Source organism: Bos mutus, chromosome 1, assembly GCF_027580195.1.
Source record: "Bos mutus isolate GX-2022 chromosome 1, NWIPB_WYAK_1.1, whole genome shotgun sequence".
NCBI lineage: Eukaryota > Metazoa > Chordata > Mammalia > Artiodactyla > Bovidae > Bos > Bos mutus.
The window spans coordinates 121,331,100-121,349,312 of NC_091617.1; positions in this window are offsets into that span (position 1 = coordinate 121,331,100).

Genomic DNA, 18,213 nt, shown 5'->3' on the forward strand with positions numbered 1-18,213 from the left:
TGAATATTTTACCATTTCTAGTCAACTATAGAAACCTTACCACCGTATCTTCCTTTATAATTTAGTTGTGGTATTTATTAAGTCTATGTTCACTGAATAATCCACCAAACAATGTTATAATTTTTACTTTCAACCATTTAAAAACTTAAAGAACCATTTTAAATAACTTCAAGGAAAAATACTGTTTATTTATTCAATGTTTACAATTTGTGTTGCTCTTCTTTTATTCTCAAAAGTCCATATTTCTCTCTAGTATCTTTTCCCTTTCACCTGAAAACTTTTGCAATACTTGTAATACTCTTTTACAACACTTGTATAGCAGGTTTTCTGGTGATAAATTCTCTTAGTTTTTATTCATTTGAGAATATTTTTATTTCCTTTTAAATTTAAGTTATTTTTATTTAAATTTAAGTTATTTAAATTGTGAATTTAAGTTGTTTTTACTGACAGAATTAGAAGTTTAAAGTTCTTTTGTTATAGTGCAATAGCACTATAAGCACTATAATTTTTGTTCCCCTGCCTTCTTTTTGATGATAAATCTACAGTCATTTGAATAGTTATTCTCCTATATGTGAAGCTTTATTTTCCTGTAAATACTTTCAAGATTTTTATCTCTGATTTTCATCAGTTTGATCGTGATATGTATCAACATAGAATTCTTTGAGTTTATCCGTTAGGGATTTGCTGAACTTCTTGAATCTGCAAGTTTATATCTTTAGCAAAGTTGAAAAGTTTTTAGGCATTATTTCTTAAAATATATATGTTTTCTGTGCAGTAATCTTTCTCTTTTCTTTCTGAAACCACAAAACACAAATGTTAGACTTTCTGATATTTTCTTCAGGTTCTTCATACTCTGTTCATTTTTATTTAAATTCCTTTCAATTTTCCAACTATCAAATTGAACAATTTTTACTTATCTACATCCAAGTTCATTAACTCCTTCTCTTGTCTTCATTCTACTATTGAGCTCATCTAGTAAATTTTCTTTTATTTGGTGATCGTATTTTTCAGTTTGAAAATGTCCATTTGGCTCTTTTTTATAGCTTCTATTTCTCTGATGAAATTAACCTTTGCATTTGTTTTAAGAATGTTTATTGTTACTTCTTTGAACATTTCATAATAGCTTCTCTAAAGTCTTTGTCAGCTAATTCAACATCTTATTCATATTAGGTTAATGTCTGTTGATTTCCTTTCCCTTGGTAATTTGTCAGACGTTTCTGATTTTTTTATGTGTTGAAAAATTTGAGACTGAATGCTGAATATTTTGATATTAGGCTATGAGGATCTGGGTCTTGATTAAATTCTATGGAGAATGCTTTTATGTTGTTGTCACTGTTTTGTTTTAGCAAGCAATTAGCTTAGTTAGGTGCTGGCTGCAATTTCTAATATGCCTTAGGTGGACTTTGGTTCAAATGTTAGTATACTTCTCAAAATCTTTGCAATGTTTTTCACTTCTCTACTGCATGTGTGCCTCCTGGGGGCCAGTCTGAAGCCTGAGTGTAGTCTACCTCATATTTCCATTCTCAAAGCTGGTTTACTGTTTAGGGTCATATATATTGCTCGGTTCAGGGATAAGTCAAAGGATTCAAATAAAATGTTTTGAGGTCCTTTCCTTGAGCTCCATCTTCTCTATAGTGATTCCCCAGACAGTCTCTCTCCCAAAATCCCTCCTTCTTGGTCCTCTATTGGCTTTTTTGACCTGCATGTGGGTCCCGAGCTTGCTTCTGCTTCTATATGCAAGTGGTGGGAGAACAAAGACAATAAATGGAGATTTTCCTTCATGATCTTTGGACCACATGGTTTCTCTGACTGGAGAGCAGGATTCTCCTCTCTTCAGGTACCCACCTAGCTGCCACTGCCACCACTGCCACAGGGTTGAAGCTTCAGGAGTGGGGCTTGCCGGAAGCAAAACTGAGAGAGATAGGGACTTTCCCCTACTTTCTCTGTCTTCTAGAGGCTACAGTTCCCAACCCTAAGAACAAAAGAAGATGAATTCCTCTTGGAATGCTTGTTCTCCATACTTGGTACACTATTCTGGGACTCCTACTGACACAAATACAAGGAAATATGCATGAAAAAAGAATAGAACAAGGAAACTTCCCACTGACTGTTTGTACGTTGTGTTCTGCTTTTCTTCCCAAGCCACCTGCTACCATTTACTTAGAGTTCTTGTGTGGTCACTCCACACATTCTGCCAAGGGCTTTTGGTAGCGTTCAGTTGGAGAGGCAGAGTGGAACTGCTTATTCATCTTCACAGGAACTTGAACCCTCACTTAAGTTTTGTAAACTTTATTTACTTGATCTTCAAAGTGAGTGTTATTAATAATTGCCTTTTCTAGTTCCTAAGATATTTATAGGAATAAAATGAGATGATGCATATGAAATAGCTTTGTAAACTGGAAAGTACCTTATGATTGTGATCATGGTGATATATTGAGCTTTGAATATTTCTACATAGTTTGAAAACAATTTTTCCCACCTCAACTTTATTGTTCCTGGCAATTCCCCCAATATACAGTGCCACAATTTCAAACACATTGGTGTTTGAAAATATGAGACTCCCATGTTAAAGCCAAACCAGTTTCCCCACGGCAGGACTTCTCAAAGCCTCTGAGAGGTTAATGTACATTTTGAACTCTCAAGAGATAAAGGAATAGATTTAGGTACTCCTTTGTGAGCTGTTTTCTTTGTGAAGTGAAGTGAAAGTTATTCAGTAGTGTCTGACTCTTTGTGACTCCATGGACTATACAGTCCATGGAATTCTCTAGGCCACAATACAGAATACCCAGGCATCAAACCCAGGTCTCCCACATTGCAGGTGGATTCTTTACCAGCTGAGCCACCAGGGAATCCCTTTCTTTGCTAAAGGGTCTCTTAAATATAAAGAAATGCAGAACAATATATTGTAAGCATATTCTAGAAAACACTTCTCTGGCATCTTTAAAATGAATGAGTGTTTTAAACTTTAGCAAAGCCTTTATTCCCCCTTTTAATCACCTGTTATGGGCATCCCTGGTGGTTCAGACTGTAAAGAATTTTACTGCAATGAGGGAGACCCAGGTTCAACCCCTAAGTCAGGAAGATCCCTTGGAGAACAGAATGGCAACCCACTCCAGTATTCTTGCCTGGAGAATGAGAAGAGGTGGCAAGATTACACAGAAGAACTCTACAAAAAGGTCTTAATGACCTGGATAACCACGATGGTGTGATCATTCACCTAGAGCTAGAGATACTAGAGTGTGAAGTCACATGGGCCTTAACGAAGCATTACAGCAAACAAAGCTAGTGGAGGTGATGAAACTCCAGCTGACTATCTGAAATCCTAAAAGATGATGCTGTTGAAGTGCTGCACTCACTATGTCAGCAAATTTGAAAAACTCAGCAGTGACTGCAGAATTGGAAAAGGTCACTTTTCATTTCAGTCCCAAAGAAGGGCAATGCAAAGAATATTCAAACTACTGTACAATTGCATTCATTTCACATGCTAGCAAGGTAATGCTCAAAATCCTTCAAGCTAGTATGCAATAGTATATGAAGTGAGAACTTCCAGATGTATAAGCTGGATTTACAAAAAACAGGAACCAGAGATCATATTGTGAAAATCTGTTGGTTCATAGAGAAACCAAGGGAATTTGAGAAAAACTTCTGCTTCATTGACTACATGAAAGCCTTTGACTGTGTGGATCACAACAAACTGTGGAAAATTCTTAAGGAGATAGGAATACCAGACCACCTTACCTGCCTCCTCAGAAACCTGTACGCAGGTCAAGAAGCAGCAATAAGAACTGGACATGGAACAACAGACTGATTCCAAATTGGGAAAGGAATACGTCAAGACTGTATATTGTCACCCTGCTTATTTAACTTATATGTAGAGTACACCATGTGAAATGCTAGGCTGGATGATTCACAATCTGGAATCGAGATTACTCGGAGGAATATTAGCAACCTCAGCTATGCAGATGATACCACTCTAATGGCAGAAAGCTAGGAGGAACTAAAGAACCTCTTGATGAAAGTGAAAGAGGAGAGTGAAAAAGCTGGCTTAAAGCCCAAGATTCAAAAAACTAAGATCATGGCATCTGGTCCCATCACTTCATGGCAAGTAGATGGGGAAAAAGTAGAAGTAGTGACAGATTTTATTTTCTTTGGCTTCAAAATCACTGCAGATGGTGACCGCAGCCATGAAATTAAGACACTTGCACTTTGGAAGAAAGGCTGTGAGAAAACTAGATAGCATATTAAAAAGTAGAGACATCACTCTCTGGAAAAAGGTCGGTCTAGTCAAAGCTATGGTTTTTCCAGTAGTCATGTACTGATGTGAGGGTTGGATTACAAAGAAGGCCGAGATGCTTTTGAATTGTGGTGCTGGAGGAGACTCTTGAGAGTCCATTGGACAGCAAGGAGATCAAACCAGTCAATTCTAAAGGAAATGAACCCTGAATATTCATTGGAAGGACTGATGCTGAAAGTGAAGCTCCAATACTTTGACCAACTGATGCGAAGAGCCGACCTATTGGAAAAGACTCTGATATTGGGGAAGATTGAGTGTGGCAGGAGAAGGGGGCAAAAGAGGATGAGATAGTTTGATGACATCACTAACTAAATGGACATGAGTTTGAGAATACTCTGGGAGAGAGTGAAGGACAGGGCAGCCTGGCATTCTGCAGTCCATGAGGTTGCAAAAAGTCTGATATGACTTAGTGACTGAACAACAATAAATCACTTAATGATTGAACAACAATAAATCACCTGTTAAGCTGAGAGCCTTGCTCACAAATAGACGTCTGGTTGAGAGAGATTTTGAGGGGAAAATATGAAGCTTTAAAGAAACACACAGATGTAAAACAAAATATTGTATATTGGGATATTTTTCTGAAATTTCATTCAAGTAATAGTATTCTATGGCTTCATTTTTCAAACTGTAGCCTATTAGTGTGAGAGCAGTTTGAAGATAGTCTTAGAATCTGGTATTAGGATGAAAATCCAGGCTGTGTACTTGTACTATTTCTTATAATTGTATATTTGTGTACTTGTACTGAGATAAAACCCGGTTCTTTAGAAGAGTGTTACTGAATTATAATGATGTTTTTGCATCTCCTGCCTCTCTCAGTTAACAATAATTTTTAGAATTTAGGGATATAACACAATAACAAGCTCTATGTATGTAACCTCATTGTCTTTGTTGGACAACTACTAATTGTTTCCTATCTGTAATGGTCAAAATGGACATAATTCAAAATTTTACATTTTTCTATTTTACATTTTATTTTGCAAAATTTTCTATTTCTATTTTATATTTTTCTGTAAATAAGTGTATATTAAAAAGTTCAAGGAGAAGCTATATTCATTAAAAAGAAAAGGAAGACAATATAACTTTAGACAATGAGGAATTTGACATCTTGAAGGTAACATATGGATGTTAACTTTCCTTTTTTTTTTGGATGTTGATTTATAAATCAGTTTAGGATCTCAAATTCACTACTGAGAAAAATAATTCTAGAGTGGGTCATTGAATTGTCAATCTACCTGCATATGGACTTTGAAAGTGAAAGTGTTAGTAGCCCAGCTGTGTCCAACTCTGAGACCCCCATGGGTTGTAGCCTGCCAGGATCCTCTGTCCATGGAATTCGCCAGACAGAATACTGAAGTGGGTTGCCATTTCCTAAAAGATCATTTAAGTAGAGGGATTTATATTCACAGATGTCCCGAACTTTGATCAAGAATCAATTTTTTGAAATAAGTCATTATATGTTTTATCACATTATAATACAATTCCAATTAAAGGCCCTAGTTCACCACTGTTTCTCCACTGGGAACTTATCAGCCCCATGTGCTTATAGTCTGTGCCACGCAGATGGTCCTGGGGACTCCCATTCATGCAGTTTGAGAGCACAGATTACCATTACTTACAAGCTTAAAGCCTAGGTTAAATAAAGCATAGAAAGCAGTAATTCGAGTTTAGCCACAGAAACAACAGAGTTACATTTAGGGTCAAGTCTGGATATATCTGGCATCTGACCACCATCTGGCTTGTGTTGTTGAGAGATCAACTGTACTTTCTAAAGGAAAACATCTTATGGACACTAACTTAAAGCACTCTAAGTGTAAACACTGGTTTACTTTTATTTAAGCAATTTACATAGTTCATCTGCTTCTTTTTTTTTTTTAAAGGAGGGGTTAAAACTCGTGAAAAGCTGCAGTACAAAAGGCTAACACACTCCATATTTGTGCAGAAGAATTTCATTTTTAGATAGTAAGTCTGGGTGCCTTATTTGTTTCATCGTCAAGTCATTTAGAATGTCAATTTATGGGCAGAAGTGAACTTTGGCTGCCCAAAAGCCATGAAAATTTCTCGTCTCTATCCACTATCAAGGGTAGAGAATGGAAATATTCAATTTCTCAAACTTCCCTGGGTGGATCACCACATCACCCCTAGACTACTGGCCCCTGGATAAAAATAATCTTTGCTTTGGGGGAAAAAAAAAGGAATTTTTAAAGATTGTGGAGATGTCTTGGATTCCGATAAAGTTGTGTCTCCATGCATTATGGGACAAAATACATGAGGTTTTAGACTCTCAGGATTAAAGTACGCAAGAAAAGGTAGTATTTTCTTTGGATAGTCAATATGGCATTTTTTCCTGTAAAACCTCTTTATATCTATTTTAAAAATCTCAGTTTTAATTTGGAACTATTTTTCAGAAGCTAATCATCTGTGATCAGAGACACAAGCTGTTTTAGAAAGTGCTTGCATTAGAAAGCAAGCCAAATCTGTTGGTACTCCAATCTTGGACTTTCCAGCCTCCAGAACTGTGAGAAATAAATTTTTTGTTGTTTATAAGCCACTCAGTCAATGGTGTTTTTTTATAACAGCCAAATGGACTAAGACACAGAGGGGGATTACTTTGTGTATGTATGTGAGGTTTTTGTTTTTTCTTTTACATAGAAGGCAACTGAGTGGTCCTAATTATCTTTTGTCAACTTCTGAAGAACAGAAGAGTATGAGATAAGGTAAAGATTAGAAACACTAATGGGGGCTTCCCTAGTGGCTCAGTGGATAAGAATCTGCCTGCCAATGCAGGAGACATGGATTTGATCCCTAATCCGGGAAGATCCCACATGTGGGTGTGCAGCTAAGTCCATGCACCACAACTATTGAGCCTGTGTTCTAGAGCCTGGGAGCCGAAACTACAGAAGTCTGTGCAGCCTAGAACCTGTGCTCTGCAACAAGAGAAGCCACCACAATGAGAGAGAAGCCTGTGCACTGCATCTACAGAGTAGCCCCTGCTCACCACAACTAGAGAAAAGCCTCTGCAGCAGCAAAAACCCAGCACAGCCATAAATGAATCAATTAGAAAAGATGCTAATGGAAGTATCTAATGGAAAAATACTAATGGAAGCAGCATACTAATGGAAACAGTATATTAAAGTATACTTGAATACTAAACTTCTCATGTTTAGTAATAGCATGTGCTATCACTTTCTCCTTTGGGGACCTCTGTTGCTGAAAGAGGAATTGTGCTGTGGTCTTTGTGAAGCCACGTACAGTTGCAGTAATCCCTGGACCTGTCAGAGAACAGCTAAGATGTACACAGTAAAATCTCATTAAAACAATATAATAGTTTAATCAAAATTCACCAAAGTTTATTAGTTGAAATAAATTTGTAATTGAGGCAGTGATTATAAGTGAAAAAGCTACTGCATTGTTTTCTTTAAACATTTCTTGTTTTCTTTAAACAACATGGCCTTGTATCCTTGAGCTAGATGATAGGGGCAGTCATATTGACCATGTAAGCCATGTAGGTTTTGGAGTTTACCTAAGAACATGGGGAACTACTGACATGTTTTAGCAAATGAACATGGTCAGTATTGCATGATTTAAAGGTCAATCTGCTTATAGAAATGAATTATTTGTAGGGGGTTTTTAAAAATGGAGTAGCAGATCCAAGTAAGAGGATATGGCAATGATCCTAGAAATATATCATGGTGTCTTTCAGTGTGAGAATGGAGAAAATTTGAGAAATGATATCACCTAGGGATGCTGAATAAAACATAAATGCAGAATCGATTGGATAGAAGGGGAAAAAGAGAGATTAGAGCCAGTCCTTGTAACCAGATTTATGTCTTAAGCAAATCAGTGGACAGTTGTTCTCAGTAGTATTATCAAAAAACAAAAGCATGTTTGTATTCAGGGGAAGGTAATGAGCTCATTTGGATATATTGAATTTGAGGTGCCTTTCTGGAGAAGGGCTTTCCCTGAAAAAGGTGAATGTGGGAATCCTCAGTATAAACGTGATATTTACCACCCTAGTAGATGCTGAAGAACAGGTGTGCTGCAGTCCATGGGGTCACAAAGCATCAGATATGACTGAGTGACTAGACAACAACCACCATCCTGGGGGTTAGATGAGACATGCCTCACTACCACCCAACTTCCAAGGAAGATTATTAGAACATACAATAAAGCAGTCTCCATGGGTTCAGAGCTAATGACAGAAGCTAAGAAATTGTGGGATGGTCAGGAGGCAAATTTTTCAATGATGGACCATTGAAGTTTCATCATTGGAAATTATCTTAGGAAGTTCCATCCTTTCCACACAGGTTGACCTTGGGCTACCTTGATAGGAAAGAAAGAAAAGAAAATGACCTTGCTAGAGAAATGTGATGAAAGGTATCCTGAAGTCTGAAATAAATTCATTTATTTTCTCTTCTGTAGTAATGACATTTCAAAAATGAATTTGATTATTGGAAACTTGTGTCTGTACTTACACTGAAACATATAAGCACAGACTTATTTTTTTTTTATAATTACAGTCTTAATTGAAAATAATTCAAACTCAAATTACTTTAACCTTTATCTTTCTCTCTTCCTCAATTTTGACAGTAAATGCTACACATATGTCTTCCCCAACCCAAAACATTGATCTTGTTGACTACAGCTGTCAATTACAACAGACAATGCTGAAGATTTGGTTTAAAAAAATACAAAGCATATGAACCGTGTTTAATTAAGTTCTGTTGGTTGAAAGCACATGAAAGATTTTTCATTTATGCATAGCTCTGAATTTGCTTTTATCAGAATCTCCAGTTTTTGAAGGAGATGGCTAATGACAAAAACCACATCAGCTCCCAAGTGGAAAATAGTGCTCAGGGCTTCCAGGGGTCACCACGTCTCTTCCAGTATTATAAAATGGAGCCCTCCCCAACTCTCTCTTGTATTAAAATAGTTAACAGCTGTATAAAATAAAAGCAGACACAATAGAAGTATTTATATGGTACTCATGATTTTTAAAAATAATCATGATTGTTTGAAAATCTTTAGAAATCCATCAAGCCAAGTAGAAGCCAATTTTAGAGTAAAAATTAGACACATGGCACTGGGTAAATATGGCTTGAAGAGACCACAAGTTGTAGACCTTTTTTCCCAATTATTTCTGTGTAATTACTTTTCAAATACTGCTTTAAAACTTATTTTTTCTGTGTATGATGGACAGGGAGGCCTGGCGTGCTGTGATTCATGGGATCGCAAAGAGTTGGACACGACTGAGTGACTGATCTGATCTGATCTGATCATTGAAGTTGTATTGAGGGATCTGTTTCCTTAAAAATAAAAACAACCTTTTGAACTGTTTATAATTTAGTGCAATAGTATCTCTCTTTAATAGTGTTAAATTCCTATTTATACTGGGTATGAGAGAGTCATTTCCTAGGCAGGTTGATAGGGAGTCTAGGGGTCCCCAAGGACAGAGGGGTCTGGAATTCTCAAGGAGGAAGAAAGGACAAACTTTTTTTCTTTCTCCACATTCCTTAGGATTATATAACAATAATGTATCCTGCCTAAGGACAGTCTTTGGTTTCAACCTTCTGTTATCTTAAAATGTTAATTATGCGAGTAGACCTGGTCTTTACAAGGATGTATCTTGCCTGAGGACAGTGTTATCTTAAAATGTAAATTATGGGGGTAGGTCTGATGAGGTCTGTACAACCTCCAGATATTCTTTGGATTATATAACTTCATTGTTAACACTAGCAAGCGGGTACTCTTTCTGCCCCCTTCTGATGCCTATGTCAGAAGCTTTCTCTATCTCCTTTATACTTTAATAAAACTTTATTACACAAAAGCTCTGAGCGATCAAGCCTCATCTCTGGCCCCGGATTGAATTCTTCTCCTCCGGGGGCCAAGAATCCCGGTGTATTCGCGTGATTCAACAACAAGCTTTCAGGTATATGACTTTTTCCCCTCTCATTTATTTTATCTTCCTTCTGCCCCTTTGACTTTTTATAATTTTCATTTGATACAGCATCTTTATGCCTCTGATTCCTTGAAATTTTGCTTCTTTCAGAGAATATCTGACTCTAAGTTTCCTGTACTTGTCAGAGTACTTTGAAAAACCTAGGATCTTTGTTAAATCTTATTCCTGGAGCAGTTTTTATAGTCAGCTCAGCACCAACACTTTGGAAATATTTAACAAAAAGAAAAGACATAGATTCCAAAACATTAGACCCAGCATGGAGTGAAGGTTTCAGCTGAAGATTTCTCCAACTCTTGGAACCTCCATAAAGCATCCGTGTTTAACCTTCTTTTCCAACTTGCCTCTCAGATTGAGAGAAGATTTACTTGATGGACCAGAGCAATGTTGGCTGTGGAGCTGGAGTTTATCTGGAGACTTTTCAACCAAGCTGCTAAGGAGAGCAAAGCACAAAAGCATGTGTTCTGCCAAAGTAAGAATTTCAATGTGATTTACTGAAAATGTCTGACTGCACAAGCCAGGCAAGCACTGAGGTGGGAAAAAGGAAGCCTGCATCATAACATGATCACTGCTCTATCAGTAACTTAACTACATGATCTTCACCGGCTCTTCCCTTTTCCTGGCCAAGCTCCTTATCTCTGACATGTTGAGAAAAATTAGAATTCTGGTAGCCCATAGATGTGGTTTATTTGATTCACATAGCTCTCACCCTCCTTCTTCCTTTTTCCTTTTCTCCTTCCTATTTTCTCTCCATCCTTACATCTATCCCTCCCTCCCCTCCTTCCTCTTCTCTTTCCCTTCTCCCTCCCTCCCTTCCCTCTTCCCCTGCTTTCCTTCCTTCCTCTCTCCCTCCCTTCCTTCTTTCCTTCCCTCCTTCCTTTATTTTATCCCTTCTTGTCTTAATTAAATTATTCCAGTGGTTTAAGCAATATAAACATTTTTTATCTTTTAACCAAAGAGCCTTGGGCATTTTAAAACTCCTTTTAACAACAAGATATCTCTGCACAGCTACTAGAATGGCCAAAATCTGGAATACTGACAACACCAAATGCTCACGAGGAGCCAGAACAATAGGGACACTCATTCATTGCTGATGGGAATGCAAAATGGGACAGCCACTTTGGAAACAGTTTGGTGGTTTCTTACGAAACTAAACACACTCTTACCATATAACCCATCAATCATATTCTTTGGTATTTACTCAAATAAGTTGAATGCTTATGTTTACACAAAAACCTACACATAGATGTTTACCAGAGCATTATTCATAATTGTCAAAACTTGGAAGCTACCAAGATGTCCATTAGTGGGTGAACTGATAAATAAACTGTGATCCATCCAGACAAAGGAATGTTATTCAATGGTAAAGAATAAATGAGCTGTCAAACTGTGAAAAGACACAGAGGAAACTTAAAGGCATATTACTAGTGAAAGAAGTCAATCTGCAAAGGCTATGTGCTGTATGCTTCTAACTATATTACCTTCTGGAAAAGTAAAACTATGTATGGAGATAGTAAAAATATTGGTGGTTTCCAGGGGTTGTGGGTAGGGATGGCTGAATAGGTGAAGCACAGAGGACTTTTAGGGAAGTGAAAATACTCTATGTCAAAAGAAAAGAAAAGACTCTGTGCTTAAAATGGTATGTCATACATTTGTCCAAACGCATAGAATGTACAACACTAAGAGTGAATGTTAATGTAAATGATGGAATAATGATGGGTTAATGTAGGTTTATCAGTGATAACAGGTGTATCATTCCAGTGGGCGATGTTGATCAAGAGGAGGCTGTGTGTGTGTGTGGAGACAGAATGTAAACTCTATTTTCTGCTCAGTCTTGCTGTGAATCTAAAATTACTCTAAAAAAACTAAAGTTTATGCATTAAAAAAAAGTGTTGAGGGGCATTTGGAATTGAGAAGCCACTTGACACACTGGTTATAAGATGACCTAAGGAATCAGACCTTTGAGTCTATATATGTGTAGCGGCAAGGTTTATGGGACATCTCAGTATCTTCTGTTCAGTTTTTCTATGAACCTGAAATTGCTATAAAATTTGTCTCTTCAGTTCAGTTCAATCACTCAGTCGTGTCTGACTCTTTGTGACCCCATGGACCGCAGCACACCAGGCCTCCCTGTCCATCACCAACTCCTGGAGTTTACCCAAACTCATGTCCATTGAGTTGGTGATGCCATCCAACCGTCTCATCCTGTCGTCCCCTTCTCCTTCTGCCCTCATTGTTTCCCAGCATCAGGGTCTTTTCAAATGAGTCAGCTGTTCACATCAGGTGGCCAAATATTGAAATTTCAGCTTCAGCGTTAGTCCTTCCAATGAACACTCAAGACTGATCTCCTTTAGAATGGACTGGTTGGATCTCCTTGCAGTCCAAGGGACTCTCAAGAGTCTTCTCCAACACCACAGTTCAAAGGCATCAGTTATTCAGTGCTCAGCTTTCTTCACAGTCCAACTCTCACATCCATACATGACCACTGGAAAAACCATAGCCTTGATTAGACGGACCTTTTTTGGCAAAGTAATGTCTCTGCTTTTGAATATGTTATCTATGTTGGTCATAACTTTCCTTCTAAGGAGTAAGCGTCTTTTAATTTCATGGCTGCAGTCACCATCTGCAGTGATTTTGGAGCCCAGAAAAATAAAGTCTGCCATTGTTTCCACTGTTTCCCCATCTATTTGCCATGAAGTGGTGGGACCTGATGCCATTATCTTAGTTTTCTGAATGTTGAGCTTTAAGCCAACTTTTTCACTCTCCTCTTTCACTTTCGTCAAGAGGCTCTTTAGTTCTTTGCTTTTTGCCATAAGGGTGATGTCATCTGCATATCTGAGGTTATTGCTATTTCTCCCAGCATTCTTGATTCCAGCTTGTGCTTGCTCCAGTCAGGTGTTTCTCATGATGTACTCTGCATATAAGTTGAATAATCAGGGTGACAATATACAGCCTTGACAGACTCCTTTTCCTATTTGGAACCATTCTGTTGTTCCATGTCCAGTTCTAACTGTTTGCTTCCTGACTTACATATAGATTTCTCAAGAGGCAGGTCAGGTGGTCTGGTATTCCCATCTCTTTCAGAATTTTCCACAATTTATTGTGATCCACACAGTCAAAGGCTTTGGCATAAAGTCAATAAAACAGAATGTTTTTAATGTCAATAAAAAAGATGTTTTTCTGGAACTCTCTTGCTTTTTCCTTGATCCAGCAGATGTTGGCAATTTGATCTCTGGTTTCTCTGCCTTTTCTAAAACCAGCTTGAACAACTGGAAGTTCACGGTTCACATATTGCTGAAGCCTGGCTTGGAGAATTTTGAGCATTTCTTTACTAGCATGTGAGATGAGTGCAATAAATAAATAAATAAAATTATCAAACCAAACCAAACTAGATTATTTTACATATAACTCTGTCTTTCCTGTTTCTTAGAAATTAGAACTAGGTTTTTTTACATGTAACTCTGTTATGTCCCATCTCTCAGAAATTAGAAGACCTGGCAATGCAGAGACTAGGTCTGCACGTGGAAGAAGCAACCAGAACTAAGTGGTGTCCTGCCGTTTCACAAGAGGTGCACACATACCTGATGGCCACAGTCCCCACTGGGCCCTCTTTATCCACTCATGTCCCTGACCTCAGCAAGGACTTTGGTTTGTGACCTAAGGCATCTAGGCTTGTGATCTCTGTGATGCTTTCCTTTCATCTCAAGATGTCTATAATTCTCACTGAGCTAACCAATAATTATATCTTCGTATTGCCATTTCAGCAACCTGGCAAATAAGCTGGAAAACCTTAGTACAAGACCAGACCCAATTAACATAACCACACATGCTTTCTTCTCCAGGTTTTCCTTGTGGGTGGCATACTCTTTGTACCATGCATGTTTCCACATTTTCCTTTGAAGACAGTGACTTTCCCTTTAAACATCATATCCTCATAACCAGATGATGTGCTTAAAAGAAAATCAGCCTCTTTCCCTCCTTTAGAATGGAGTCATTTCTGAACTCTAAAGTGCGCAACTTTAAAACTCTCAGTGCCACGGCTTGAGTGGTTAACCAACTGCAGCTTAACTCCAAAAATTATCTTATCCTTTTGGGAAATTTTTTTTTTTTTTTAAGTCAGTATTTTTTCCCCTTTATTCTTATCTCCATTTCCACCGATTTTTGAAGATGGGAAGTTTTTGTTAACATTTTTCAAATACACCTTATAGAAGGAATCTATATGGCCATGATGTATTTGTCTATGGATGCAAATTAGCATTTAGGGCCATGAATATAGTCGGATTGTCTAGTTCAGTAAATGTGTCTGAGGCTCAAATCCTCTTTGACTTTTTTATTTTTTCTTGCTTGCTTCTGAATCATAATTTAGCATTTAATTTATTTATTTTTGGCTGTATTTATTTATTTTTGGTCTTTGCTGCACACAGGCTTTCTCTAGTTGCGGTGAGTGGGGACCACTCTCTAGTTGCAGTGCGGTAACTTGTGAAGCAGAGGCTCTGGAACATGTGAACTCAGCAGTTCTGCAGCACAGGCTTAGTTGCCCCACAACATGTGACATCTTCCCAGAGCAGGAACTGAACTGGTGTCCCCTGCATTGGTAGGCAATTCTAAACAACTGGACTACCAGGGAAGTCCTGAATAGTAATACTTTGAAGCACTGTAAAAAAAAAAAAAAATCCATTTATCCGTCTGAGATAAGTGCCTTCTTTCAGTGTTTCTCTTTATAATGTGCAGTTCTTACCTTGTGATATCCAGCTGCCAACAATTCTTCCTCCCGTTTAGCATTCAGTCCTTTGCTGATGTTTGAAATAGATGTGTCTTCTTCAGAGCTAACAGGACCTGAATTTTGCTCTTATTTCTAATTTTCTCCCTTATTTCCATCCCTGCCAATGTGCATTCTTCCTGAATAAAATTCTTGATTACTGTTGATAAATCCTCATTATTGTTCTGACATCAATAATTGTCTTAAATAACAACTTTACATTAACATTTATTAATTTTCTGATAGAGTTTGGAGTTCCTTCATGAAAGGAACTACATATCTTCCAAGTCTTTTCTGTTTTCTAATGCTTACTGATTCTGGGGGTGACCAAGTTGATTCTCATTTAATTCTCAATTCTGTATGCTCTAACTGACTTGCTTTTTTTTCCTTGTGAAAATTCAGTTCTAAAATTAACTAGTGTTCTGCATGTGTACTAAATTGCTTCAGTTGTTTCTGACTCGTTGTGAGCCTATGGACTGTAGCTTGCCAGGCTCTTCTATCCATGGGATTTTCCAGGAAAGAATACTGGAGTGCATTGCCATTCCCTCCTCCAGAGGATCTTCCTGACCCAGGGATCTAACTGGTGTCTCTTATGTATCCTGCAGGTTATTTACCTCTATGGCAACCCACTCCATTACTCTTGCCTGGCAAATCCCATGGACGGAGGAGCCTGGTAGGCTGCAGTCCGTGGGGTCGCTAGGAGTCAGACACTATTGAGCAACTTCCCTTTCACTTTTCACTTTCATGCATTGGAGAAGGAAATGGCAACCCACTCCAGTGTTCTTGCCTAGAGAATCCAAGGGACGGGGGAGCCTGGTGGGCTGCCGTCTATGGGGTCACACAGAGTTGGACACGACTGAAGTGACTTAGCAGTAGCAGTAGCAACAGCACCACTTGGGAAGCCCATAACTAGTCAGACTTCTGACATGTCTCACTCTGCTTAAGTTCTCTAGTATTTCATTAGGGAGATTCTCTTTAAGGGGCTGTTCCAGCACTCTTTCCAGACCAGTTTTCCAGCAGCTTATATAAATTGATTCAAACAAATGGACCAACTAAATAAATTGCTTTTATATCAAGGACTTACTAAAGGAAAAGAGTTCCTTTACTTACTTGGACATTATAAACAAAGGAGAAAGTGTCGTTAACTATGATTTTCTCATTTTCGTAAATTTATTGTAGCATAGGTTAATTTTAGAGTGCAAGCATTCTTTGCTTCGGACAAGTATTGATTTCTGTAGCTGCTGATAGGGGTTCCCCTTTCTGACCATGACTCAGGGACACGGGTTACTTTTCATGTCTCAAAGAGATAGCAGGGTAGATTTGGGTCTCTGAACAGTATCTAATCGGGGACTATGAATGCCATCCATAGGAAAAAGCAACCCCTGTGTGATCACTCACAATCAGTTCTTCCATGTTGCTCTCACAAAAACTCTACTCATCAAAAGAAAAGCAGCTTTTCACCAGCTACTCTCCCCTTGCAGAAGAAGACATGATTTTTCATTGCCTCAATTCTTAATAAGGTACAAGTCTAATTATACTAACTCATAGCTTTACCTTGTAGAGGGAAAGTGAAAATGAAAGTGGTTCAGTCGTGTCGAACTCTTTGTGACCCTGTGGGCTATACTTATACTGTCCATGGAGTTCTCCAGGCCAGAATACTGGAGTGGATGGCCATTCCCTTCTCCAGGGGAAGCCCACTTTGTAGAGGGAGATATGTTTAATAAATCTAGTACAAATCCATCTTTGATTTGTGGTGTATTTTAGAGAAAAAATATGCACAAATAATAATAGTACCTTAAAGCCAATATCATGTAGTGGTAGGAGCTTAAATTCTGGAACCAGACACTTTTGATTTGAATATTGGTTTCATCTGTAGTTTTAGTGTGAGTACACTCACTGCATGTATAATCTTGAATAAGAACATTGTGAGTCTCAGGTTCCTAATTTGTAAAATATGAGTAAACAAGGCTTGCTACAATGATTAAATGTGTCAATTCATGTGAAAGGACTTAGAACAGTGCCTTAGAATTAATTTAAAACAAAGTCATTATTTCAAATTTCTTCATGGTTTGGCTTAGCTCCCTTTCTGTTTTCTTGGGTAGTGTCCTTTTAGGTGGTTAATATTAATACTGAAGTGAAGTGGACTCGCTCAGTCGTGTCTGACTCTTTGCGACCCCATGGACTGTAGCCCACCAGGCTCCTCCGTCCCTGGGATTCTCCAGGCAAGAATACTGGAGTGGGTTGCCATTTCCTTCTCCAGTGCATGAAAGTGAAAAGTAAAATTGAAGTCGCTCAGTCGTGTCTGACTCCTAGCGACCCCATGGACTTCAGCCTAGCAGGCTCCTCCGTCCATGGGATTTTCTAGGCAAAAGCACTGGAGTGGGGTGCCATTGCCTTCTTCGATATTAATACTACTCACTAATATTTTGAGTTTATCTGTGGTATGGAGTTGTTATGGGTGAGGTACACAGAATATTGAAGGTACCCACAGGCTAGTTGAGGGGTTCTTCCTGCAAGGCAATCCCAGTGGCTCATAGATGGAAGGATTTCTTTTTTAAAATGCAAAAATAATTTTTGTAATTGAAGGATAATTGTTTTACAATGTTGTGTATTTCTGCTGTACAACAACATGAATCAGTTGGAAACCTTTCTTCTGGAGTTTGGAAAAAAAGCCTTTCTTTTCTGGAGTCTGGAAAGCAGTAGTATAGTAGGGTCTGATTTGATATTCTCAGAGAGCCCTGACTGCTATTATCCCAGCCTGAACCCCCAGTTGTTAAGCACTCCTCGTATTCTGGGTGGGAGGAGAAAGAATTGGCTCTCTTAGGCAGCCTCCTACACAACTAGGGGAGCTGGGCACACACTCGCACTTTGCCCCATGGGATACACCATGTTCTGAGGAAATGGCAGCCCACTCCAGTATTCTCGTGTTCAGAGGAACCTAGCTGGCTGCAGTCCATGGGGTCACAAGAGTCAGACAGGACTGAGAGACTATACCACACTGGGCATTAAGTTGTGCTACCTGGGGCAGGGGACGGTGGTTCCAGTGAGACAGTTCCTCACAGCCTCTTCAGTGCATCTCATCTCTTGCTTGCCCCAGTAGTGTGCTCAGACTTCTGTGCTGTACTCCTGGGCTTCTACAAAGGGACTCTCACCTATGACTATCAAAACTGGTGTCTTCTGAGGGGGAAGACATTAGATGACATC